This window comes from Schistocerca gregaria, chromosome 2 (genome assembly GCF_023897955.1).
Source record: "Schistocerca gregaria isolate iqSchGreg1 chromosome 2, iqSchGreg1.2, whole genome shotgun sequence".
NCBI classification, from domain to species: domain Eukaryota; kingdom Metazoa; phylum Arthropoda; class Insecta; order Orthoptera; family Acrididae; genus Schistocerca; species Schistocerca gregaria.
The window spans coordinates 865,371,288-865,398,890 of NC_064921.1; the positions used below are offsets into that span (position 1 = coordinate 865,371,288).

A 27,603-nucleotide genomic window follows, 5' to 3' on the forward strand; every position below is an offset into this window, starting at 1 on the left:
ATTGATTATGAGGTAGGCACGACCACAGAAGAATATTAGAATTCACAGACGCACTGTTGGGATCGAAAGAGATGGTTAGTCCATACGAAAGTATGACACAAATGCAGAGGGAAAGTAAAGGTTGCTGCAACTATCGTACATCTCTCGTAGGGGTTATGAGCATAAGATAAGAGGGATTAGGGCACAGACAAAGAAATACAGTCATATTTCCCTCGCTAAATCTGCGAATGGAACAGCAACTCGGTAATATAGGTACGATGTACCCTCTGCCTTGCACTGTACAGTGGTTGCGGAGTATATGATGCAGATATAGTGTGATAATGCTGCGATAGGGTCTCAGTGTGTAAGAGCTTTCCTTATTCCAATGGATTCTGCCATCAGTGTTCTTCGTGACTTCCTGCGCTACTGTGCGTGTTGGGTGTGTGCTTGCGCGCTGTTCATCTCGACCGCCGCTAGTGACATCTCGGCGTTGGGTTGGTAGCACTGCCAGAGACGTGCGGCACTTGTCGCAGAGTGGCTCTCAGTTCCTTGCCGAAGTGCTGCGAGTTGGACCTCGTGTACGGTAGGTTGTCACAAGATGCTATTTTTTTCCCGCCCTTCGCAACCAAACGAAGCTACCGGCGCTCCCGTTTCTGTCGCTTCTCATGATCTGCACACCAACTGAATTTCCTTTCTCGTGAAGTGTGTAATAGTCTTCGTATAGAAAGCTGTGCAAAGGCCGTGCAGGGATAATCTGTGATTCGAAGCATCATCAACCGGCCGGTGTCTTCCGGTGATGTTTGAAAACCTACAACGCTTTTCTATTTATTGTTCAAGAACTAATGTAGTGTGTGTGCCTATGACTAACAGCTACTCGCGAGACAGATCGAGAAGCTCGTACTGTTTGTGTTAAGCGACTGTTTGTACGCCACCGTATGTGTGACAAGTTATTTGAGCACGTGTTGCTGCTTTTCTGCGTGAAAATAGAACCGCCGTGGGAAAACACCAACGAACGGACGAGCTCCCACGCGCAAGCGCGGCACCAGAAATGAACTACGTGCGTGCCAGTCCACAACGCACTTTTTTCTGACCGTCGGCTGCTTCTTAGTTGACGTAATGCAATGTTGTTCACAGTTAACACTGAATATCACACGTGTTATGACGCCAGTAGTTGTGAAATTACTTCCTGGATACTGAGTTTGTATGTTGGCCATAATGAAAGAAGAAAATTACTTATGCGCATTCTTATCCCACGAAGTCATTCATTTGTATCAATTTGCCCGGTCATTGTGTTCTAGAGGAAAGCTAAAGAGCTGCAGAAGCAATAACCTCTATCATTTGTATGATTATGCTTACAAGGCATTTTCTGCAAGTGTTAGTCAACGAAGTTGTTCTACTCCAGTCGCGTGGCAGATATCCAAAATATACATCCTGCGATAAATTATTTACATAAACAGTAGGGTTCGGATAAATTCGAATGGGTATCATGACAGAACAGTATAATAATGGCATATTTAACGCGTTTACACTACCATGCAATCGTGAATTAAATTATAGAACGTCGGTCTTCCAAAACGAATTGAACAACGTCATGCTCGTAGAAAATATGTTGGCTATAGGTTTTACACCGTCAGTTTTCAATGATCATTTTTACTGCCTGTGCTGCACTACAGAAAAGCGAACTTGTGGCTCGGTGTATTTAACCGACGAGAAGGAATTTGTAATATTTTTTTTCTATTTTTGATGTGTGTAGTTACTGAAGCAAATGGTGAGAGTGAAATGCTGGTATTGTCAATAAACAGTGTGATATTGTATTGTGATCAATTTTACGTCACATATTTCACGGTGTTAAAGCTTATAGTTGTTCACTAAAGTTATAGTCCTGGACTGCAGGTCGTACCTGTTTATGACGAAGAAGTGGTTGGACTATGGACAGACGAGAGAGACAAATTTCTGTTCCTCTGTGTGACTCGAGCTTACGTAAAGGCTGAAAGCACACTTTAACGTTAGTGTGCAGCTGTCCTGTGCTGCGACAAACAGGTTGAACTGCTGCAACTTTCGCTCTCGAATCCCACTACAATAGTACGTGCCGCGACATGAAACCTGACAGCGCAGTGTACCGTGCCGATAATGAAACAAGAAAAACTTCGATGGGAGTTTTTACCCAAAATGTGTACGTACTAACATTCCTCAAAACGAAAATAGTTGGTATCAGGCGGGTGACAAAACGCAAAGCGTCTTGACTTTTGTACCAATGTGATTAATTTTATTTTCAGAGACGAAATGCATTGTTGATTGAGTTTTAATGAAATAGTGTTTCTTGGTAACCCTTGTAAAGGGCACAGTGAAATAAGGCTTCGTCCTGTGCGCGGTAAAAGCTTTAACAAAAATATCCAGAAAAAATGCTAAAAGTGGACGACAAGCAAGGTTTCTGGGGCAGCGCAGTTTCGCCTTCACCGCCACGTAAACATTGCGTAACTGTGCTGAAACTACTGTGCCAGAAACCTTGGCCCTCACTTCCAGAACATTTCCTGGATATTTTTGCAGCCAGTTCGACAGGAAACAAACAATAGTTTATTACGCTCATGACAAGCATCTCAAAATACTCATCCTTTATTGTTTCATTCGCTGACATGTTTACTCGTAAATGATTGGTTGGTTGATTCTGGGGAGGGGACCAAACAGCGAACTCATTGGTCCCGTCGGATTAGGAAAGGATGGAAGGAAGTCGGCCGTGTCCTTTCAAAGGAACCATCCCGGCATCTGCCTGAGGCGATTTAGGGAAATCACGGAAAACCTGAATCAGGATGGTCGGACGCAGGCTTGAACAGTTGTCCGCCCGACTGCCAATCTGTTGTTCTAACCACTGCTCCACCTTGCTCGGTCTTCGTAAATATTGTGAACATTTCATTAAATAGGATCTTATAGTTTTCATGTTAGTGGAGAGTAATCCAAATCCAAAGGAATATTTTTCAAAGTTAGTTACCTTGTTCTATTTCATTTTATTGCTTGATACAGTATTATGGTCAACAGCAATTTTCCAATATGACAACAGCTGGGAAAACATACGGGCTGTCTATTGAACTTATACAGGTTGCGGCAAAACTTCCATAAACTAGGAGAGACAGTACATTAGATAAGAGTTTGGGGTCGGGAATTTGAATAAAAAATTTAGCAGTTTGGTTTATTTAGGTGCCATAAACGTCGCCATGGTAGAGGAAAATGGAATAATAACGCTGGACGTTACTTTTAGAGTTTTATATTTTTCATTAATGTCATCTTTGGGGCGCGCAAAAATGTGTTATTACATCATCAGTTAACGACATTTGGATTCAGTGAACTCATACAAGCGCCTGCGTGTAAAGTCTGCGGGGAAGTGAAAAGTAATCATCACATAGGCTCAATCGAAGGTAAAGCAAGTGGTAATTTTCCGCTCATTGGCATAACATGGAGCCATACCAATTAAGACTAATAGGGGACGTTTAACCTAAACAAAGAAGAGCAGTATGAACTGTCTGTTACGTTCACGATACTGAAAAACCTGAACTATTACAGAACAAGGGCTCAACTGTGCCTCGAAAACCTACTTACTGAGTATGAAGGGCCAGTATTAAGCTAGGACTCTAATGGAAGTGAAAAATAATTACAAGACATGTTGAATGGAATGAAGAGTCTAATGTTTACAGAATGGGGATTGAGAGTAAACCGAATAAATATTAAGTAGCAGAAATTATATTAGCCATGAACTTAATTTCAAAGCGAGGACATGCAAAAGAAGATTAGTACAGGTATGAGGACATGCCTGATCATGAGAAGATTGTATCAAAAATTGACCTCAATTTAAGAAATTTCTGAGTATGGATTGCATGGTAGTGAGTAATGGAATGTGGGACAACCAAGTAAGAGAATCGAAGCGCATGAGATATGGCACTACAGTTGGATGTAGAAAATTAGGTGGGCTTATGATGTAAGGAATGACGGGATTTTCAGCAGTATCGGCGAAAAAAGAAATGTTATGACAAGAACATGTGCTAATATATCAGGGTATAACTTCCAAATGGCATTAGAGTGAGCTGTAGAGGGTAAAATCTGTAGAGGAAGACAGAGATTGGAATACATCCAACAAATAACCGAAAACGCAGGGTGAAAGTGCTACTCTTGAGATGAAGAGGTTGGAATAAGAGGAATTCTTCGCGGAACACATCAAACCTGTCAGAAGACTGTTGACTCAAGGAAAAAAAATTGAAAAAATATCTCAAGGACAAATTCTGCCGGTGCCTCACACGCGATTGGAACGGGGAGAAACCCAAATATGTGGTGCAGTGGGAAGTACCTTTTGCTATGCACGCCAGTCGTTTGCTGAAAATTGATATAGATTATTTCCAGATCGGTTTTTTTTTTGGGGGGGGGGGGGGTTACAGGAAAGATACTTCAGTACTAGACAGCGGCAAATTATTTTCCACGCCGTTATAGAAAAGAGGGGTCCTGTGTCGCTACTGTTCTCACTATCAGCAGGACGCAAAATATTAAAACGTTGCACCTTAGAGTATTGAATGTTCCAGCTGCTGGTGCTCATACCGAAATACGTAACTGGTTACCCCTGGAGGTCGCAGCGAGGTAGTTTGGCGTTCGTATTTCTACTTACATAACGTCCCCTTTTGTAATCGGTGCTGCTGAGTTACTGTTTACCCGAAACAAATCCTCGTGTGCTGTGTTTCATCTCATATGAAATATTAAGTGCCACGCAAGTCAGTGTGGCGAAAGACGTCGAAAGAATTCAGAAACCTGCCGCTAGTGTCGTAACTGGTCATTGCAGCCCATAAGAATGAGTAACCTAAGTGCTCAGTGAACTTAATGCAGACCGTTGGAGAAAAAGGTGAAGTCCTCGCGAAACCTTCGGTAAATTTATATAGACTATGCAATAATTTTACGTCTTCCGTCGCATATGACACTCAGGAATTGTGACCTTAATAGAGATTAGGGGGCAAACTGAAGGATATTCAATTTTTCCTAGCTCCTTGCGCAAATGGAACCAGCAGGTAAACACTAGAATTGGAGCACAAAGAAGGTGTATTTTTTCCTGTTTAAAAGACTGACTGAAATGTGGGGCTCCCAGCTGCCGCATTTTATCTTCTTTAGTGCCTTTAAAAATTCTCACAGAAACTTTGGCTTGCGAACATACTCGTGCTCTTTTTAACTGTAGCTCACTCATACCCAGAAGTCCATCGCTATAAGTCGCTCATATCCGTTCAATCTCACTTGACCATTTTCACTCATTCAGACCAATTCATTGCCATTATCCCTTTGTATACCTCGTCTCTCCTTTGTTCTGTCCTACTACTGCTGTCTCGTGTCACTTCTCACTGTCTTTGCTTTCTCTTACGGCTTTTAATACTGTCTCATTTATTTCTCTACCTCTCCCCCCCCCCCCCCCCCTTCCCTCTCCCCTTACTCGTTGTTATAGATTTTCTTTCGTTATCACTGGCTTTCACCCACTTCCACTTTCTTCTTCTCTTTTATCTCTCTCTCACACTTGCACTGTCTCCTTCATTCTTCTCCTAGCACTGTTCTGTCACTGTCAGCTATGTTCCAATGACACTGTGTCCCCGTTTCACAGTGCCATTTTCTTCGCTGTTTCTATGCCACAACCAGTGTCTACTATCTGGAAGTATTTATTACTTTTCTGACTCCTTTCCACTGATACTCACTCCTTCCCTCTCATCTCTCCGCATAAAAAAGCGCGATGTTCGCATGTCAACTTTTTAAAGGTAGAGTGAGGCAGCTGGTACCCCCACTTTGCAGTCAGTCTTTTAAACACGAGCATATTCACCTTTTTTTGTGCTCCGGTAGGAGCATCTTTCTTCCGTTCCTTTCTTTTCCCTGCCACAACATGGAATGTCTCTCATATGAAAAGAACTGTATGGGTCAGGAATATCTTTTATATGTAACACTGAAGTAACGCAAAACTAATTTTACACCTCAGACATGTTTTCACGTGCAGGAAAATTTTGCATGTGCGTCGTTAGTACAATACGGGGTTCATAATTCCTTCTGATGATAACTGAGACACTTTAAAGCGTATTTCTTCGTGCTACGTTACTTGATGAACTACGTTTTCAGCTATGTTTCAATGACACTGTGTCCCCGTTTCACAGTGCCATTTTCTTCGCTCTTTCTTCACCACAACAATGGATAAAATTAAACTACGTTTTCGTCTCGCACCGGATTATACGTATACATGTAAGGTAGCTTTGAACCTCTGTATCCTTGCACTATAGTCTGGCGTGTTATAAATGTACATCTAAAACGTTACCTATTGGGAAGACCTGTATGTCGGTGTCAGTGATGTGAAATACGAAAGCTTTTATTTATCGTATGATTGATTTCAAAACCACAAACAAGCAGGAGAGCTTTTATTTATTGTATGATTGATTTCAAAACCACAAACAGTAGGAGCGGTCATGTTTGAAATGGTACACTTAGCAGCATTCAGCTGGCCTGAGAACCGGTTTTCAATAGCCACTTGAGGGGGGGACCTACAGTTAAACGTGCAATCCATGACGGAGCAGCCCACTACTTTTCTCACGAAGGATTGCTCAATGTATAAGTCGTGTTAGCTGAAAAAGAAAAGAAAGCAAGTATGTACCTACCTGACCTGTGCGCAACCCACCCAGGACCCTTATTCATATCTACCAGGCCACACAATATCTTCATCAAGCGTCAAATAGCACGCAAGTGCAGAACGTAGCGGGGACGAACTTCGTCGCGTAACTAGGTACAGTCAGCTCCCAGTTCAAAGTCTTGACACCTCGTCGTGGAAACACGCATAGTGATCGCGATAAATGATGTCGAGGGTGTCCGTGGCAGCTGGCTGTCATTAAATTTATTGACGATGAGGAGGGGGACAGGGTTGACGTAACAGGTGACCGAACGTACAAGCAAAATGTTAAGGTTGGGTAATTCGATGGTGTGCAACAACGACAGGATGGAACGACGCTGAGCAGAATACTGATCAGTATGGCCGCCGAGGAAGAAGAAGAGAGCCGGCCGTTGAGACCTTTCCGAAGAGGGGAATGTACGCATGATGAGTAAGACCAATCAACAAAAAGTCATTTTATTCAATAATAAAGTGTGTATGGATGAACCGACTATGTAAGTTTTCCTTTATATTTCCATTATAGAACGGGAGCTTTTTGTGACTGCACTATTCTCGTTTTCGTTGTGTGTGGCTTATACAGTGCAGATTGTCAGACTTCTAACCTTAATTCCATATACAAACCATGTTCGTTACTTCTTTGCACATCACATTATCAGACTTTTTATAGTTTTCATAGTTTTTCGAGTAGTAGTTTTTCGAAAGTATGAATTTTGTTGTTCTTTCCAAAATAGTTTTCTTCTTCTTCTTCTTATTATTATTATTATTATTTCGTATTCTCTTAAATCGCTGGTCCAAAGTAAGTGCTGTTTATTTTCTTCTAACTAGAATGCTTAATAATTTAGGAGCCGAGTTTCTACTACTTTTTTGTTTAATGATTAAGTACAATAGCCGGCAGCTGTGAGCGAGCGGTTGTAGACGCTCCAAGTCCGGAACCGCGCTGCTGCTACGGTCGCAGGTTCGAATCCTGCCTCGGGCATGGATGTGGCTGATGTCCTTAGGTTGGTTAGCTTTAAGCAGTTCTAAGTCTGGGGGACTGATGACCTCAGATGTTAAGTCCCATAGTGCTCAGAGCCATTTGAACCATTTTGAAGTTCAATGATAGGGATTCTCCTTAGACTATTTGGTAACTTTATCATGAAGATACGTTCATAACTATACATGAGCTATATAAAGGCTAGCAGAAAAATGCGCTACTTTCGTAAGTAGTAAAGTCCAGGGCTTAGTTTCTTCAAAACTTGACTGGCATGTCTTATTCCGAGTTTAAAAGTTGGTGTTTTGTCTTATTCAAGAATGTTTTCCAAGAGGATTAAATTTATAAACACAATTAATCGAAGCTAAGTGGTCTTAAAAAGAAAGTACTCATATTTGGGACAGAGTTCTCTCTCACTAACACATTAGTTGAAGGAGTTGAACAATGTTTCAAACGAGACTCCTCATTTAGCGTGCAATTTGTTCGAAAGGGAGGTACCGCCATTGTAGACAGTTATGCAACACAGGTGTCTTTGTTAATGGCTCGCATCTACATTTCGGCATGAAAGCAAAATACACGGAGATGATGTCATGTATGATAAACATTATGCACTCCAGGATCTGAAAAGAGAGTGAGTCTTTGTCTTTCAAAATCGTCAAAAGTTCACAAAATTTTTTCCGAAACTGTGCTGCACCAATGTCTTAATGGAGTCATAACGAGTTACAAGAGGTACTTCGAAACTGGTAACACTTCTTCGAAAGTAGTACCTAATCAATCTCGAAAGCTATGTACCTGAAACAAAATATCCTTCCTGCCGTTCCACTATACGCTTAACGGAGGAAACAAGGAAACTCTTGGTTTTCTTTCTTGGAACTGTTTTGCAGTAATCTTGCGTAATGCGATGCTATTGCGCCAGTCACAATTACTCGTATATTCACGAGCTACAATAGCCTCAGATTGATACGGATATCGCATGGAGCACTGTTCAGGGCGATACCACAGTATCAAGTATCTTGCTTTCTCATACGCCCTTTAAAAGGTAATTTATAAGAAAGAAAACACTTGACCACTTTCTGTCGTTAGCCACTTTGGTATTATTACTTCAACACACCAGTGCACTCGATTAACTGATGCGACAGTTCTAGTGTGAGGGGGAAACACGGATCATACTTTGTGCGGCTATTACTGCGCATACAGGGTGAGGCATTTAAACTGTTTGTCGGAATATTTGGCGAAATACACATAGGATTAAAAGAAAGTGGTAGTAAACGCTGTTCACCTCGAAGAGGGACATCGATTAACATAACACTCGACCAACCTGCAGCACCCCCGGGGTTGCAGATTTGGATTCTCCGCGAGAATATATGTACTTTTTGCATGAAATTTTTTTTTTCATTTCATGATAGATGGCACTGTAATATGTAAACATGGAAATGGGGGTGACAGTTGTTGCAACACGGTACTACCTCAAACAAATACACATCCGATTGAGACAATCGAAGTACTTTTTTTTGGAAATTTTTGATGATGCTATCATGTGACACCTCCCACAATCGAATGTAGCACAGACCATGATCATGCGCTAAGTCTGCGGTCAGACTGTGGCATATTACTTCAGTGATTCAAACTGTTCACATCTTGTCGCAATTCTTCCATGATGTTAACAATTGCAGAGAGGGTCGATATCATTGCAACGTACTTTGAGGCTCTTAGAAATGTTGACGAAGCTCCTCAAAGGTATGCTACTCTGTTGCCCGATAGGGATGTTCCGTCTGCAACGAAGTTCCGCAGCATTGCCCACCTGTTGACTGAAACGGGGAGTGTTAAACCTAGAGAAAAAGTCCGACCGCCGTCTGTGACAAACGAAAATAACACAGGAAAAAGTTTTAGTTGTGGTTGCTGCATATCCTCACATTAGTTCTCGGCAAATTAAGCGGGGTTCAGGAATTTCGCAAATAAGTGTTCTACGCATACCGCGTGCACACAAATGGCACAAATTTATCGTTGCATCAAGAACTGCATGGTGCCGATTTTCACAATCGCCTGAATTTCTGCAACGGGATACGGGACAACTGGCAGTCAATCGTAGTTTCATTCCACGGATAGGTTTTTCTGATGAATCAAATTTTACGAATCGTGGTCAAGTGATTCTACATAATATGAATTATTTGTCAGTGAAGAACACCCATTGGGTAAGGTAAGTTGAACATCAACGCCCATGGAATGTCAACGTTTGGTGCTGTATTTTAGGTGCGCATGTAATTGGCACATTCTTCATAGAAGGTAATGTGACTGGTTAAATGTACAGCGACTTTGTGGATAATGTTTTACCCATACTAATGGACGATGTCACACTTCAAACAAGACTGGATATGTGGTTTCAACACAATGGTTGCCTAGCGCCTTATTCACGGCTAGCTCGACAAGTTTTGAGTCGAAACTATCCAGGTTTATAGATTGGGCGAATCCTTAAACGTGGCATGCGTGTTCACCCGATCTTACTTCTGCCGATTTTTTTCCTATGGGGGGCTAAAAGAGAGAGTTTATATTGATGTACCAACAACCCCGGAAGATATGTGGCAGCGAATTCGCAATGAATGTTCAAACATTAGCGCAGAGGCACTACTATATGTCGGATTGCCGTGCAGACACGGAGTTGCAATGTGCGCTAGAAACAACGGACAACATTTCGAACATTTGCTGCACTGAAACACTTGTGAAAGGCAAGGGGCTCACTATAGTGGAAGGCAAGGGGACTCACCAAAATGAAACAACCCTAAGGGAACACACTACTAGGTCCATGTCGTTGTTCCTGGGTAACGCTAAATGTAATGTAAGAATGCATTGCGGGAGGGTAGACGGAGTCACATGGTGGCTTTTTCTCAAATATTTTCCTAATCGGGCGTGTATTTTTGAGAGATATTACCGTTTTGCAACGACGTCACCAAATTTTCATGTCTGTCGATTACAGCGACATCTAACATGAAACGAAAGAAATGTTTCATACAAAAGCTACACATTTTTTCACGAAAACATCCGAATCTGTAATCAAAAATAGGGGTTCCTATGTAAGATTTCAATCACCTCTTCTCTCACCGGTGGTGGTGCAGCAGGGTCGAGCGTTATGTTAACGGATGTTCCTTTTCGAGGTGAACAACGTTTACTATCACCCTTTCTTTAATCCGATGTGTATTATGCCAAGTATTCAGACAAACAGTTTTAAATGCCTCACCCTGTATATTCTGTCACTATAACGAGAATGGTAAAACTTACTACGTGCCAATATTTGTGTTCCATTCGCGAATCGACCGAGGCAGCAATTACTATGTGCTTCTGTACGTGGTCTATCTCGTACCTTCTTCACATGATGCCGACGCCACATACACAAGGGAGGCAGTAGAATTTTCGCGTAGTCTCTCTCTCTAGTACCGGTTGTCTAAATGTCCCCAACACGGTTTCGCGAGAATAACTTGTCTATTGCTACTTTAGTATGGGCTGTACTGACCTGCTCCGATTCTACAGTAGCGCGGCTCTGCTTTCGTAGGATGTTTGTCGTCATTCCCACTCGATAAGGATTCCAAATTCTGTAGCTGTACTCTAGAACAAGTCTCACTATCGTCTTATTTCTTTTACAGGCGAACTACACATTCCCAGAACCTATACAACAAATCTCTCTTTTGCATTCCCTAATCCGGATTTTTACGTGCTCGCCCCATTTCGCAACGTTTCTTAGCACTAAGCCTGAACATTCAAACGATGTGATGTGCTACGAATATTCAACACTAAACTTTTAATCAGACTCTAACTTGGCCGCGCGGGATTAGCCGAGCGGTCTCAGGCGTTGCAGCCACGGATTGTGAGGCTGATCCCGGCGGAGGTTAGAGTCCTCCCTCGGGTATGGGCGTATGTGTTTGTCCTTAGGATAATTTAGGCTAAGTAGTGTGTAAGCTTAGGGACGATGACCGTATCAGTTAAGTCCCATAAGATTTCACACAAAAAGAAAAAAAAGACTCTAATTGTCATTTCTCTTTCTTATCGGCGTTCTTTCATTTATTAAGATTTAGAGAGGGCTGCCACCCATTACATAGTGCAGAAATTATGTCCAAGTTCCGGTAGACGAGCAAACAATTTGTCAAACTTAAAGTGTTTGTAAAATTATTTGGCTGTGTCCTTCTTGATATGATGTGTTTGAGAGAAATTTTGATTGATGGGCAATTTGTGAAACAAACCTGACTTTCAGACATTCGTTTTTCGCACAATAGCTTGTTTCCTGACGGATTATTATCTGTAACTTTGAAATATCTGGCAACTGGAGCAGATTTAGAAGATTTAATGTTTGTGTCCTGCGCTGTACATCGTACATTGTCCACTAGGTTCAAAATACTTCGCGACACGATGTGAACAATGTGACACTTGCTTCAAAATTTAAATTTGAGGAACTAGGTTGTTACGTATGCGCGTCAAGTGGACAGCATACAGCGAATATCGCAAACACGTTTACAGGTTCCTCAACGGTGATACTTTTCTGTGTGCAACAACTTCGTCAGCAAACGATTCGAAAATGCTTCTGACTTCAAACTATAAATCAGTTAAGAGTACTGAAAACGAAAAGATTCTCTGATATAATTGCTATCGTGAGTGTAAGTGAAAAATTACAGGATCTGTTGAATGGAATGAACAGTATAATGAGTGCAGAATAAGGATTAAGAGCAAGGCGAAGAAAGACGGAAGTAATGACAAGTAGCAGAAATGTGAACAGTGAGAAACTGAACATCAGAAATAGGGATCACGAAGTAGAAGTTGAGGAATTGTGCTACCGAGGCAGCAAAATGACCAATGGCAGCCATCGCAAGGAGGGCATAAAAAGCAAACTAGCCCTGGCAGAAAGGGCATTCCCGACCAAAACAAGTCTACCGATGTCAAACATAGACCTTAATTTGAGGAATAAATTTCTGAGAATGTACGTTTGGACCACAGTATTGTATGGCACTGAAACATGGACTGTGGGAAAACCGGAACAGAGGACAAACATTTGAGATGTGCCGCTCCAGAAGAATGTTGAAAATTAGGATTATTGATAACGTAATGTTTGAGGTGGTTCTCCACAGAATCGATGAGGAAAGGGATTTGCAAGACATCTGTTAAGACATCAGGGAATAACTTCCATGCTACTAGAGAGAGATTTAGAGGCTAAAAACTGTAGAAGAAGACAGATATTGGAGTACAGGCAGCAAATAACTGAGGACTTAGGTTGCAAATGTTACTCTGAGATGAAGAGCTTGGTACAGAAGACGAATTCGTGGCGGACCCCGTCAAACCAGTCAGAAGACTGATGACTGAAAAACTAAATAAATAAATAAAAAAGATACAGCCTGTCACAGGCAACGAATATGAATGATGTGTGATGTTTAACTTCGTGTCATTACTTACAGAATTATGACACTCTGTAGGCCTATACGAAGTTTGTGTGGTGTCTCGACTTACTTTATTGATAAGAACGTCCGTCGAAGATTGTAAAACAGAATGATGTGTGTTTTATCGTATGATGGATCGGTGGGTGCTGTAGCCGTTGCGTAATTCGTATAATGTAATCGCTGGGTATTTCTTTTTGTAGACGTGGTACATTGCTTCTACATGTATCTTCACCTACATGGCTACTCTGCAAATCACACTTGAGTGCCTGGCAGAGGGTTCGTAGAACAATAATTCTCTATTATCCGACTCTCTAACAGCGGGCGGAGAAAACGGTCACCTGTAACTTTCCGTGCGAGCTCTGATTTCCCTTGTAAGTAGGCTGTTTAGGTTTTTTATATTGGTAACGCCACGTAGCGCTCTGTATGAAAATCACTGGCTGTGCTGTGTACAGCTTGTGGCTGGTTTGCATTGTTGGAATTTGCTATTGTAGTGTTGGGCAGTTGATGTTAACAGCGCGTAGCGTTGCGCAGTTGGAGGTGAGCCGCCAGCAGTGGTGGATGTGGGGAGAGAGATGGCGGAGTTTTGAGAGCGGATGATTGGGACGTGCGTCCATGAGAGAGAGTAAATTTGTAAGACTGGATGTCATGAACTGATATATATAATGACTTTTGAACACTTTTAAGGTAAATACATAGTTTGTTCTCTATTGAAATCTTTCATTTGCTAACTATGCCTATCAGTAGTTAGTGCCTTCAGTAGCCAGATTCTTTTATTCATCTGGCAGTATTAGCGCAAGCTGTATTGCAGTAGTTTGAGTAACGAAGAATTTTGTGAGGTAAGTGATTCGTGAGAGGTATAGGTTATTGTTAGTCAGGGCCATTCTTTTGTAGGGATTTTTGAAAGTCAGATTGCGATGCGCTAAAAATATTGTGTGTCAGTTTAAGCACAGTCATTTATAATTTTTCTAAGGGAACGATTCACCCTTACTTTATCATGATCATTTCTCCCTATGTAGGTCGTTGTCAACATTTTCGCATACGGAGGAAAAAGTTGGCGACTGAAATTTCGTGTCCGTGAGACACTTTCTCTGTTTCTCTATAATACGAAACGTGCTGCTCTTCTTTGAACGTCCTCGATGTACTCCGCTAATCCTATTCGGATCCCAGTGGTCAGCCATCGTTGACCAAGCTTATTAGACGTAGAGGACAGCCGGAAGTAAATCATGTCGCACTGACGACAGTTGACTTTTATGGCCAGTACAATTCTTCTGGGCTGTTGACCGCGTTGTCAATACATAAAATTGTCTGACGTTTCAGCCGCAATTGCAAACGACCTTCCTCAGGGCTTGTGCTGAATTCAGTAAAAAGTCTAGCTCAGCACAAAGCCCTGAGGAAGGCCGTTTACAATTGCGGCCGAAACGTCGGAGTTTTATATACTGACAATGTGGTCTACAGCCCAGAAGAATTTTATTGAAACTGACAACGGCCGCGAAAGCCTACGCTTACATGTTGACATTTCTGTCTGGTTACTCGAGATTACTTGTGCGCGCGCGCTTGTGTGTGTGTGTGTGTGTGTGTGTGTGTGTGTGTGTGTGTGTGTGTGTGTGTCAAAAGTATTTTATCACTATTCGGACCATCGTTTCCGCATTAAGCAAAATCTCTGCCCTCAATAGAGAGCGGACGTTTTGATATCTTAAGCCCGCTGTTAAATAATGTGTGTTTACTTATCCCATTTTCTCAGTTTCCACACTAGAGATGATGATCCACGCTACACCACACTGCTGAAGGGAGATACCATTTGCTAGAAGGCAGCACAGAGAGGTGTAGAAGCAGGAGAAATAGGAAAAAAAATGCTCAAAACGTGTCCCTAAACTATTTCCGCCACAAAAACTTGTAATATTCGATAAAATATTTAAAAATGTTTGTTACATATCTTAAGCGGGTTAGCCTCTCATCAGCATATTCGGATTGTGTACGGAAGGTATACATATTTCAAATCTGTCAGTTGAGACTTTGTCGCGGCCGCCCAAACAGGTGCGAAGATAATGAAATCATAAATCTCTTGTCAGATGTTCTTCTTAATTATACTGGCAGCTTTATCATCTTAGATTGATACTATGAATTCTACATCGTTGGGTAAAAAAAATTAAGTGGCTTAAGCAGAAAAATAATTTCTGTTAGAGTAATTGTGAAGCGATTCAAAACACGGAGGTCAGCACTAGGATGGGGGCCGGGGGGGGGGGGGGGGGTGGTTACACTCATTACAGAGTGAAGTCTTACCATCCACTTCAAGATACCACTTCGCTTCTGCTGGTTTTTGTAGTCTGGCAAACTACGTGCTCCTTTTAGGCTCTTTTTTTAATAATCGGATTTGTCTGTTAGTTGTATGGAAATCTACTCCAAGTGTTACACATTTCCATGGCATCTTTTTAATTGTTTCAGTGCAGAACTCCACAATTAATATTATATTATTAATATTACTATTATTATCCACAATTAATATTATGTGACGTTTGAAGATTTCGTTCAGCTTCGTGATTACTTCCAGAGATTGACTGCTGCACTCTCTGGGTCTATTTTCTTCTTTGAATATGTGGAATATTAGGAGACGGCGAATCTAGCTTCCATGTGGGCAACGATAGGTACGTGTTTTCTGCTCAGAATAAGTTTGAAAATAGCTCGCTGCTTTGTGAGTAAGCAAAAGAGTGGCGCAGTATGATTCGTACTGTTTATGAAGAAAACGCTTTCGTACGATCGTTACTGTGTTATGGAACGGATCGTTTTTGGCCAGCTTTCATTTAATAGACTGGGGTTTGTACTGTTTATGAAGGAAACGCTGTCGTACGATCGTTACTGTGTGCTGAACAGATCTTTTACGGCCAGCTTTTATTTAATAGACTGGGGAGCATTGGCTACCGATACCAGCAAGGGCTGCCATGTGTAGCGCTGTAAAGGAGGGACATTCTTATGCGTGTGTGTGTGTGTGTGTGTGTGTGTGTGTGTGTGTGTGTGTGTGTTGCTGTTTCCCCTACCAGGGGCGCCCACACGAGGCGTTTTACTGCTTGGAGGGGTGGACAGATTGGTGATTCAGTTCTGTTGATCATTATTCGCTCAAACACGGTACGCCGTGTAAACAAGAATCGCATACCGTAAATACGAAAGTAAAATATTACGTCTATACCATTTTCCTGATGCTTTGGGGGAACTTGAATGTTTCCCAATGCTTCTACCTCTCATACATTATTTCTGTATGGTAACAAATCGATAAAAATTACAGACTCATATATACAGTTCTTTTTTGTGTTCCTGTCCGAAATAACATCCATCGCGTAACTAGGTAATCTTGCGGGAACTCTTCGTTATTATATCAGGGTTGCCAAGGAGATAATTTCATGCTGTACTAATCCGTAACTGGTTTTTAATCTCTGGAATGTTATCTCTTATCTGGTTGACCCGGATGAAATATTCCACATTCCAAGTTTTGTCACAGATTGCTAACATGTGAAGCACCTTCCTTCCTTTATTGTTCTCCTTACTACAAAGAACCAATCAACTACTAAATATTCATTTACTTATTTTGCTTTCTCTTCTTCTTCTTCTTCTTCTTTGCCTATTACGTCTCTCTAACGTTGTCCCGTGGTCGTAAGGTTTGTGGATGATAATTCGTGAGTTGTTTCAATACGTTGTGTATTCAGGACGTAATTCGACATTACTAGCATCTACATTATCTGTACCAGTCCATCGATTATGTGGTCTACATCCACCCTCATTGAATGGGTACATATAGTCTGTCATTAAGCCCTACGCTGCTCTTTGTATATACTGATGATTTCCCTAAATCACATAAGACTAGTTCCAGTATGGGATGGGATCTTTGAAACGCCACACCCGATTTCCTTCTCCATACTTCCCTAATCTAAGTTAGTGCTCCGTTTCTAATCAAATCATCGTCGAAGTACGTTAAATCCTTATGGTTCTTTTTTCCTCTCTACTGAATTGTGGAGCACGCCTTAAAAAAGTGGGATAGTAATGGGTCACTAGAGTCCACACAAAAGTGTGACGAGTCATCTGTAGTTTGATTGCTTTGTTGCAGCTCTCCTCAAGTCTCTCTCTTCCGAGATATTAAGCGAATGTAAATGGGAATCAAACTACGTGGCAGATTAAAACTGTGTGCCTGACCGGGCCACAAACACGGAACTTTGGCTCCAACAAGTAATGACACTTACTGACTGAGCATGCAAGACACAACTCGTGACGTGTTCTTAACAGCTTCAATTGTCAGCACCCGTGTCTTGCCTTCAGATCTCACCGATACCATCTTGCACACCTTCGGGACTATCATTACTGGAAGAAAAAGGTATCGTGAGAAACTGCTTTGAATGGTAATACACTTTTCGTGGTCACCTATATAATCATCTTTTATTTATCACGTCATTACAGCTTCCGGGATAACTCAGTCATAAGATCCGTGATATAAAACTGAAGACAATTGTAACAACGCAGTGAAGTCGAAAAACCTACGTGTTAGAATCAATACGAAGTACCCTGTCGCCTCCCTAATCCTTTCTGTAAAACTGCCAGTGCCCGTACTGACACAAGCAGTCCGATACGGGAAAAACGAAGTGGCGATATGTCTACTATAACAGGGAAACAGTTGTAAGACAAGGATCAAATAGTTCAAATGGCTCTGCGCACTATGGGACTTAACATCTGAAGTCATTAGTCCCCTAGAACTTACAACTACTTAAACCTAACTAACCTAAGGACATCACTGAGCGAGGTGGCGCAATGGTTAGCACACTGGACTCGCATTCGGGAGGACGACAGTTCAATTCCGCGTCTGGCTATCCTGATTTAGGTTTCCCGTGATTTTCCTAAATCGCTCCAGGCAAATGCCGGGATGGTTCAGTTGAACGGGCAAGGCCGACTTCCTTCCCCATCCTTCCCTAATCCGATGAGACCGGTGACCTCGCTGTTTGGTCTCTTCCCCCAAACAACCCAACCCCTAAGGACATCACACACATCCATGCCCGAGACAGGATTCGAACCTGCGACCGTAGCCGTCGCGCGGTTCCAGACTGAAGCGCCTAGAACCTCTCGGCCACAACGGCCGGCTGTGTATGAAAAGGTTTGTTTAAAAAAAAATACATATAATACTTAACCAATATATAATTTTACAAGCTGCTAGATTTTGATCATAGGGAGTGGCACGGATCACAGTACCTCAGCACATAAAGTTCAGCTAATACATTGAAAGCAGTTTCACTTAGCACATCAAAATTTTAAATAGCTCGTACATACACTGAAGAGCCAAAACATTATAACCACTTGCATAATAGCTTGTTTGTCTGTCATTGGAACGAAATACATAACTGATACTGTGCATCAGGGATCCCACAGTTTGTTGGTAGGTTTGTGTAAGTATGTGGGATTAGATGTCTACGCAGAGGTCACGTAGTTAGCGTAAAAAACGAGATGCTGACTTGTGTACGCGGTGATAGCACCCTATAGGGATCCAGATGGATTCCATAGGATTTACAGCAGGCGACTTTGGTCTCCGGGATAGCAACGTTCTATGTAATGCTCCTCAGACCATTGTAGATTGGTTCTGGCTCCGAGGCCTGTGCTGATAGACATCACCGTCGGGGAAGACATCATGCATAAAGGAGTGCAGGTGGTTCCCATCTGTCAGTGTGCCTTCGATTAATACCGCAGGTCCCATGTAAGCGCAGAAGACTGTCTACCATAGCATAATACTGCTCCCACCAGCCTGCATCCGAGGCGCTTTGCACGTTTCGAGCCGCCGATCACCTCGATGACTGCGTTTGTGGAGACGGCCATCGACCTAGAGTAGCGAAAGAGTGATTCACCCAAAGAACCGACACGTTTCCATTGTTCGACGGTCGACTCCCGAGCTTCTGAGGTCATCAGTCCCCTAGAACTTAGAACTACTTAAACCTAACTAACGTAAGGACATCACACACATCCATGATCGAGGCAGGATCCGAACCAGCGACCGTAGCGGTCGCGCGGTTTCAGATGTAGCGCGTAGAACCGCTCGGCCACTCCGGCCGGCGATCATTATAATGTCACTATAAAAATGATTAGTAATTGCAGTTGCTAATAATAACCAACAAGGCCGTAACTGCAGTGCTTAAGTCTGCTGAATGTCTGCTGATGTGAAATAAAGACACCCATGTGCTGTGAACGAACTATAATGGGATAATTAGATCGTTAAAAGTGGAAGTGAAACTAAGGTAGGAACCAGTGCATGGAGCAGTTATCGCTTCGCAAGGAAGGTGACCAGTGGAGGGAGAATAATTTTGTATCAGAATGTGTTTTGGTCCATTCCATGTCCTTCAGAATTGGTTCTCCTTCCATTTCCGTTCGTAAGGGCCTAATTTTCGCATCCACAGAGCAGTGCAGGTATAGCCATAACCTTATACGAGGATTATTCGGAAAGTAAGGTCCGATGGTGTGCAAAATGGAAACCACAGTGAATATCCGATGAAGCTTTTCACTGATGTGTTGGGTAGTGCCTGTAGTATGCCCGTCGATTGCGTCACGTCGCTCTTTTCAGTTTTGCGCGCACAGTGAGCACGTAAATATGCATAGGACAACAGTGTCTCCCGCCAAGTATAAGGGCCTGGTGTGAGATTTCGCCTTATGTCATACAGCCCACGTGACATAGGTGTCATGCGGAACATTCTGCTTGACAATTCTCGGCTGCACTCTGCAGTGGCAATGAAGATCCTCCTGCAGCGTTTTCAATGGGAGGAAGTATTTTTATCACCCACAATAGAGCCCGTAATTGACTCTCCCCGAATTTCATCTCTGCTCACACGAACAGTTATCTATGAAGACAGTGGCCTGGCACAGATAACGAGCTTTAGACCAGCGTAGAGAATTGGCAGGAAGCACAGTTGGCTGCCTTCTATGACGAGGGTATCGTTAACTTTGTACAACGCTACGAGAAATGTCTAAATCGGAGCGGCGACTATGTAGAGAAGTAGCTGAAAGGTGTAGCTAACTGGTGCAAATAAGACATTTTTGATTTTCACAGTGGTTTCCATTTTTGTCATCGATCGGACCTTACTTTCCGAAAAGGCCTCGTAGAACTTAAGCAAAGTTCGACAGAATCAGTTAAATGAGTCTAATTTATTTTGTGTTACTTTTGCCCCATACGTTGTGATATTAATGTAACGGTCCGTAGACGTATGCGTCGTTCTCGTTGCATTTCGTACAACAGCCAGGAACGTACTGAGCAAATTGTTAATATACCCGCAAGAAAGAGGGGGGGGGGGGGGGGGGGGCAGGCTGCTAAAAGTGCATTGGCGCGACGAACAGCTGACTCAAATTATTCCGAGGAGCTGACCGGAAACATCGCACTTAAAGTAAGTTAGATGTTTTTACAAAATACAGCGGCACGACCGGTGGAGAGCTAAGGTCGCTACCGGCGCTTGGAAGTTCGGCTGGGCAGCGCAGTAGCGACGTGCGGGCTGCGGCGACTTCCAAGGTCCAGCGATTAGCGTCCAGTGACTCGGCGGACTGTTGACAGCGCCGCTGTGCGGTAAACATGTCAGCCTCCACGGGCGTTCGCATGGCTGCCTCTGTCCTGCTCACAATTTGTTGCCCATACTTGCAAGCGAGCGTCTCTGCCGCAAAGGATATAGTGGCGGGCTTTGTGGCCATAAGCTATCACAGTGTTCATCGTCATCATCAGGGGTTGGGGCTTCAGGCACGTTCTGCCTCCTTCAAAATTGTTTCTCTTTCCACATCTCTTCGTAAGGGTCCAATTTTCGCATCCCTAGAGCACTGTTCGACGGAATAAGCTAAACGGGTCTAAATTATTTTTTATTTCATATTTACCCATACATTAAAATTGCACCCTAAATATTAAAATGTATTAACTTATTCTATGATTTGCTTGACAGTTTCGATCGTAATTCGCATCAGATGTTATCCCAAGAATGCCATTGGCTGGAGATCTTCAGAGTATATCTGGCTATTTTTAAGATGGGCTGTGACACCTCTGTTTCTTAAAATATATCTCAGTTGGTTTGGATTTACTTTTTCAAACGTCTTTTTAGAGTCAATGGAGGCAAGAAAAGTCGGTAAATTGAATTTTTCTAGTAGCTGTGTCGTGGTGAAGATACAGTCTGAGCAAGCATGATCTGCCTTTGCGAAAACCAAGTTGGGCATTTGATAATATACGAATAGTTTCAGCAATAGACGATAGTCGTTCTGTTAAAATTGTAGCATATAATGTATAACATGCATTAAGAGGACTAATACCTCTGTAATTCTGTCATTCATGCCTATATCCTTTCTTATAAATTCGCCATATTCGGGCCATCTTCCGTTCTTCAGTTATGTAGCCACTTTGGCAGCACATCGAGTATTATTAGTTTAGCAATATTTTCAATTTGTTAAGCTGGTATTGAAAGTATGTAGTGTGTGTGTGTGTGTGTGTGTGTGTGTGTGTGTGTGTGTGTGTGTGTGTGTGTTGGGGTGGGGTGGTGGGAACCTGAAAAGATAAGGATTGTAGAGGGACACAAAGGCTTGAATTCAGAAAGCTTAAAAGTGGAATTGTAGGCTACAGTAGTTGTGCAGAGACTTAACAGGGTGAAAGTCGTGGAAATGTGCAGCAAACGATTCTTCGGGCTGAAGATACCACCACAAAAACAAGAATAAGTCGCCACTGGCCTGACTGCAAATAGAGTGCAGCATCTCTTTGCCGCGGCGTTAGGAAGGGAAGGGTGGCAACCCCACCGCCCCCGGAGCCTTTTACCCCCCACCCGGAAAGAACCCCAGTACACAGTTGGTAGCAGGCTGAGAGGAGCTGGGGATATCCTAGGGGAATGGAACGAGGAAAAATACGCTACTAGTAGCGAATTGAGCGAAGTAAATGACAGTTGAAGGTTTCACCATGAATTTTAACAATTATTTGGCGGCTGAAAATCCACACTTACAAATATACATAGTTTGTAATCACCTACAGGGCCAGAGACTACAGCTCTATCCACTACACCACCACGCCCACGTTATACGAAATGTACAAACATAAATATGATTCTGTTATTATTGTTCTGATCGCGCTAAATACACCCCTAGACAAAGAAAAAAGACGGACCACGAAGGAATTATGCGAATGGCACGGAACTCGGTAGATGTGATGTACATGTACAGGCAAACAAATGATTAATGTTTTTTTATTCCAGTCTTTGATCGCAATATAAAGTTCTTCGACGATGACCGGTTTTAGTCGAAATGACCATCTTCATATTTGTTCTACACCATTTCCTACTGTGGTAAAGCCGTAATGGCGTCGACAGAACATACAAATACACTCAGCAAGGCATGGTCACGTGGAACTAAAATATAATGTAAAATAGGCCACATCATCCCCAGTCATCTTCCAACTGGCCGTTACTGACTGAAACCTGTCATCATCGAAGGACTTTGTATTGTGATCGAAGACTGGAATAATAAGAAACATTTGAGAGTACCTGGACCACGGTTTGTATTACCGACTACGTCGCAGCTTGTGAAACAAATGATTACAGAAATTGTTCAAATGGCTCTGAACACTATGGGACTTAACATCTGAGGTAATGAGTCCCCTAGAACTTATAACTACTTAAACCTAACTAACCTAACGACATCACACACATCCATGTCCGAGGCAGGATTCGAACCTGCGACCGTAACGGTTGTGCGGTTCCAGACTGTAGTGACTAGAACTGCTCGGCCACAGCAGCCAGCAAATGATTAGAGTTTCAGAAAATAAGTTGGATGATTTATTCAGAGAGCGAGCTTCAGAAAGTGAGCACCAGTTGGTCCACCTCTGGCCGTTATGCAAGCAGTTATTAGGCTTTGCTTTGACTGACAGAATTGTTGGGTGCCCCCCTGACCGATACTGTACCAAATTCTGTCCCACTGGGACTTTGGAGCTTCAAAATGTTAAACTAGTTGGACGACCCTGTCCGTAATGCTCCACACGTTCTCAATTGGGGAGAGAAACGACATCCTAGCTGGCCAAGGTAGGGTTTGGCAAGCGAGAATATTAGCAGTACAAACTCTCACCGTGTGCGAGCGGGCATAATCTTGCAAGCCCAGGATGGCTTGCCGTGAAGGGCAATAAAATGGGGCCTAGAATATCGTCGATTGTGCAGTAAGGGTGTCGCGGGTGACAACCAAAAGGGGTTCTGCTATGAAAGGAAGTGACACTTGAGACACACTGTTATCGGGCCGTATGTCTTCAGTCAGGTTCGTATTGCACCTCTTCCGGCGTGTCTCCAAACGTCTTCGGCCTGGAATCTCATTGACTTGAATAGAACTGCTTTCAGTGGTGAGTCCCGCTTCGAACTGAGTCCCGATGACCAGTAGAGACGTGTCTGGAGACGAGTTGGGATATCAACCTAACTGCCGCCCGCCATACGGCCAGACAACGAGGAGTGCCATTGCATTTCATAGCAGGACTGCTTTGGTTGTCGTCGGCGTCATCCTTACAGTACAGCAATACATCGACGATATTCTGCGGTCCCTTTTTGTTGCTCACTATGGTGAACCACATGGACTTACATTTCAGCAAGATAATGTCCGTCCGTACGTCAAAACTTACCTTAGCCAGCAAGGTCGGATCCCCCCCCCCCCCCCCCCCCCAGTTGAGAACGTTTGGAGCATTGCGGTTGGAGCATAAAGCTCGGGATTTTAACGGTCTAAAGCACCAATTGGACAGAATTTGACGTGGCTGAAGATTAGATGGGTAGATGACATAACTAATGAGGAGGTATTGAATAGAATTGGAGAGAAGAGAAATTTGTGGCACAACTTGACTAGAAGAAGGGATCGTTTGGTAGCGCATATTCTGAGGCATCAAGGGATCACTAATTTAGCATTGGAGGGCAACGTGGAGGCTAAAAATCGTAGAGGGAGACCAAGAGATGAAACACTAAACAGATTCAGAAGGATGTAGGTTGCAGTAGGTTGTGGGAAATGAAGAGCCTTACACAGAGTAGAGTAGCATGGAGAGCTGTATCAAACCAGTCTCTGGACTGAAGACCACAACAACAAACTCCTCGGGAGGAGATTTAGTAACTCTGTCAGTCAGAGCCGAGCGGAACTATTGCTACAACAAGGGCCAGAGGTGAACCAACGCGTTATTGTCTTTCTCAATTAGCGAACCTCTTTCTCTTGAATAAATCAACCGATTTTTCTGAAATTATCATTTGTTTTGTCTGTACATGTACATGACATCTATCGATTTCTGCCCCATTCGGGCAATAACTTCGTAGTGCGTCGTTCATCAGCGCTCAAAAAACATACGACCTCGGCAACAGGAAGTCTTAAATACACAGCCTACTGAGTATCATCGCTACTCGCGTGGTTGAACGTTAGCGGAAAGAAGACACGTCTCTCAACGACCCGACCAAGTGTTACAGACGTTCTCATCAGTACCAGCGCGTTCAACGTGTCAATTTGCTAACTGAAGGGTTTCCGGTTCGATTCCCGGCCATGTCGGACTTTTTCTCTGCTCGAGGACTGGCTGTTGCGATGTACTGCCGTTCGTATCGTCTTATTTCGACATTACACTGCTGAGATGGCCAAATGGGCAGGTCCCAAAAGCTAATAAAAATTGAGAAAACAGAAGTGCTACAGGCTATTAGAACGGTTTCGAGTGGAATCTTTAATTTCTTTATCACCTATAACTTGAATGCGAATGGTTTGGTGACCTCGGACACAGAGGTGGCCGCGGCTGAGCTGACTCGATTCAGCTGAACCCGCTTCTCTGCCCGACCTTGGGTGCTCGCTCACGCGCGGCCTCTTGCCGACCTCGCCATTTTTTTTTTTCGTCGACTTGGGCTGCTAGTTTCACGGGCGCCTTCCCAAGTGATGTTCGCTGTGTGCTGCTCCTGCCGTTACAGGTGGTTGCTACGCATTTAACAATCTCCAACTTTGGTCGGCTGTGGCTACTGTACGAGGAAGGGAATGAACGCGATTAACTAAGCTATACAATCCTGTCTGGCTCCAGGTTGACTCGTTCTTTCTGAACTGCAGTCGCGAGACCAATTGTTCAAATGGTTCAAATGGCTCTAAGCATTATGGGACTTAACATCTGATGTCATCAGTCCCTTAGACTTAGGAATACTTAAACCTAACTAACCTAAGGACGTCACATACCTCCATGCCCGAGGGAAGATTCGAACCTGCGTTTCCGGACTGAAGCGCCTAGAACCGGTCGGCCAGATCTGCCGCCCGTGACCAATTGTCTTTGTATCTCTGATGCCCGTCGTGACCAGATATTCAAAGTAACTGTAGACTGGAATTGGGAAACACTTGAAGTACGAAATGTCACAACGTAAGAAAACAGGAAACAACCATAAGATTAACGCTACTAATCATTTTATTCGATGGAATGCAAATTATCACAGTAACGTTTGGAAGATCACACGTTAATTTAAGCACGAGATAAGCCATTGCAAATGTGAAATGCTGATACATTAATAAAAGGTGTAATCACCAGAATGTTTAATGCAAACATGCAAACGTGGATGCATTTTGTTGTGTACGTGCCGGATGTCAGTTTGTGGGATGGATTTCTATGGCTATTGCAGTTGGTCTGTTAATATAGGAACGGTTAATGCTGTTTGTGGGTGACGCTGGAGTTGTGGCGCGATGATGTACCATATGTGCTGGACTAGAGACAGATCTGGTGATCGAGCAAGCCAAGGCAACATGTCGACAATCAGTAGTGCGTGTTGGGTTACAATAGTGGTATGTGGTCGAACGTTATCCTGTTGGAAACAACCCCCCAGTAATGCTGTTCATGAATGACAGCACGACAGATCGAACCATGAGATTGACATACAAATTTGCGCTCAAAGTGCTCCTACTTTCGTTCAAAATCGCGTCCCAGTCGATAACTCCAGGTGTAGGTCCAATGTGTCATGGTTGCAGGCCCTCAACTGGCTTCCTCATTACCAACTCAAGGCCATCACTGGCACCGAGGCAGAATTAGCTTTCATCAAAAAGACACAAGCCTTCAACCTGACCTCCAATGGAGCTCTCGCCTGCCACCACTGAAGTCGCAAGTGGTGTTGGTTTGGGGTCAGGGGCATGCACCTACAGGCCATCTGTCTTGGAGTAACCCGCTTTATAACAGTTCGTTGTGTTCTGTGGTGCCAACTGCTGCTGAAATGACTGAACATGCAGTACGATGCGCCAGATCCGTACGCCGAACTAGATGGTCTTCACTCTCGATAATGCCACGTGGTCGTCCGGAGTCAGGTCTTCTTCCGACCATACATTCTCATGACCATCGCTGCCAGTAGTCATGTACAGCGGCTACATTCCTTCCAAGTAATTCTGCAACATTGCATCCTGTAACCCTATTACACGTCCTCGTTCATAGTCAGTGAAGTGTTGATAATGGTGTTTCATCGCCTTAGACAGATCACCACGTCCAATCTCAAAGGTAACTAAAGCTTACGACGGTGACAGCGTGTATTTAAATCATACTTTATTTGTATCTTCATTATCTTTCAGATGTAGAAATATGCCTACGAATTTTCGACCGATCGAGTTGGCGCAGTGGTCAGCACTCTGGACTGGTATTCGGGAGAACGAGGATTCAAACCCGCTTCCGTAATTTCCCAAAATCGCTTCCGGCTAATGCCGGGACGGTTCCTTTGAAAGGGCATGGCTGACTTCCTTCCCCATGTTTCCCTAGTCCGATGAGACCGATGATCTCGCTGTTTGGTCCCCTCCCACAAATAAACCTACCGACCGACATACAAACAACCAAACTTACGTTTGTCGCACATTTGCGATTTTTTTGCCCTCATTTTATATATAAGGAAAATTTAGATAAAGATGAAGTACCAGCTGCACTTCCGAGGACTCATTGGAAGCCCTCACAATCACCTCACTGTTTTTGGGCAGTGACAGATTTCAATATCACAGATACAACGAGAAATTCAACAAAGTCGACCATTGCTTGTTAGTGAATGGAACGCGAGGAGTATTTCGTTGCATGGGAAGATGATGCAGTGTGGACTCTAAATTCACATAGTATTTTGGTTTATTTCATTATGCTGCACAATACGCAGTTAAATTCTAATTATTTCAAATTAAAACACTTTGTGACGGTTCTTTCTGAACAACAGCAGTCCCTTTTTTTGTTACACACGGCTTTTATTGAACTCATAGCTCAGTATTCTTCTTTATGTTTCTAATCTTGACTTCCTTTCCATCATAAAGCACTGGAAGAAGATTCACGGCGAAAATAACTGAAAAGAAGCGGACTGTTGCTTGCAGGAGAGCGAGCGAGAAACAGATTATAACGCGAAACATCCTGGCAGATTGAAACTGTGTGCCCGATCGGGACTAGAACCCGGGACCTTTGCCTTTCGCTAGCAAGCACTTTCTTGGGTAGCTCCATTAGCAGAGCACTTATGTGCGGAAGGCAAAGGTTCCTGCGGTCAGACAAGTTTCAGCACACTCAACATTTTTCAAATCACGAACAAAGGAAGTCACACACTGCTGAACCTATCGGATGTATCTTGAAGTACATGCAGGCT

At 43.2% G+C, this 27,603-nt stretch overlaps 1 protein-coding gene across 1 annotated transcript in view; it reads left to right on the forward strand.

Moving 5' to 3' along the window:
• The first annotated feature begins 305 nt into the window (after positions 1–305).
• Positions 306–27,603, forward strand: part of LOC126335243 (NAD(P) transhydrogenase, mitochondrial-like) — a 219,289-nt gene continuing 191,991 nt past the window's right edge. The window contains exon 1 of the mRNA XM_049998282.1: positions 306–562. The gene's annotated coding sequence lies outside the window, so the exon portion shown is untranslated. The remainder of the gene's footprint in view (positions 563–27,603) is intronic.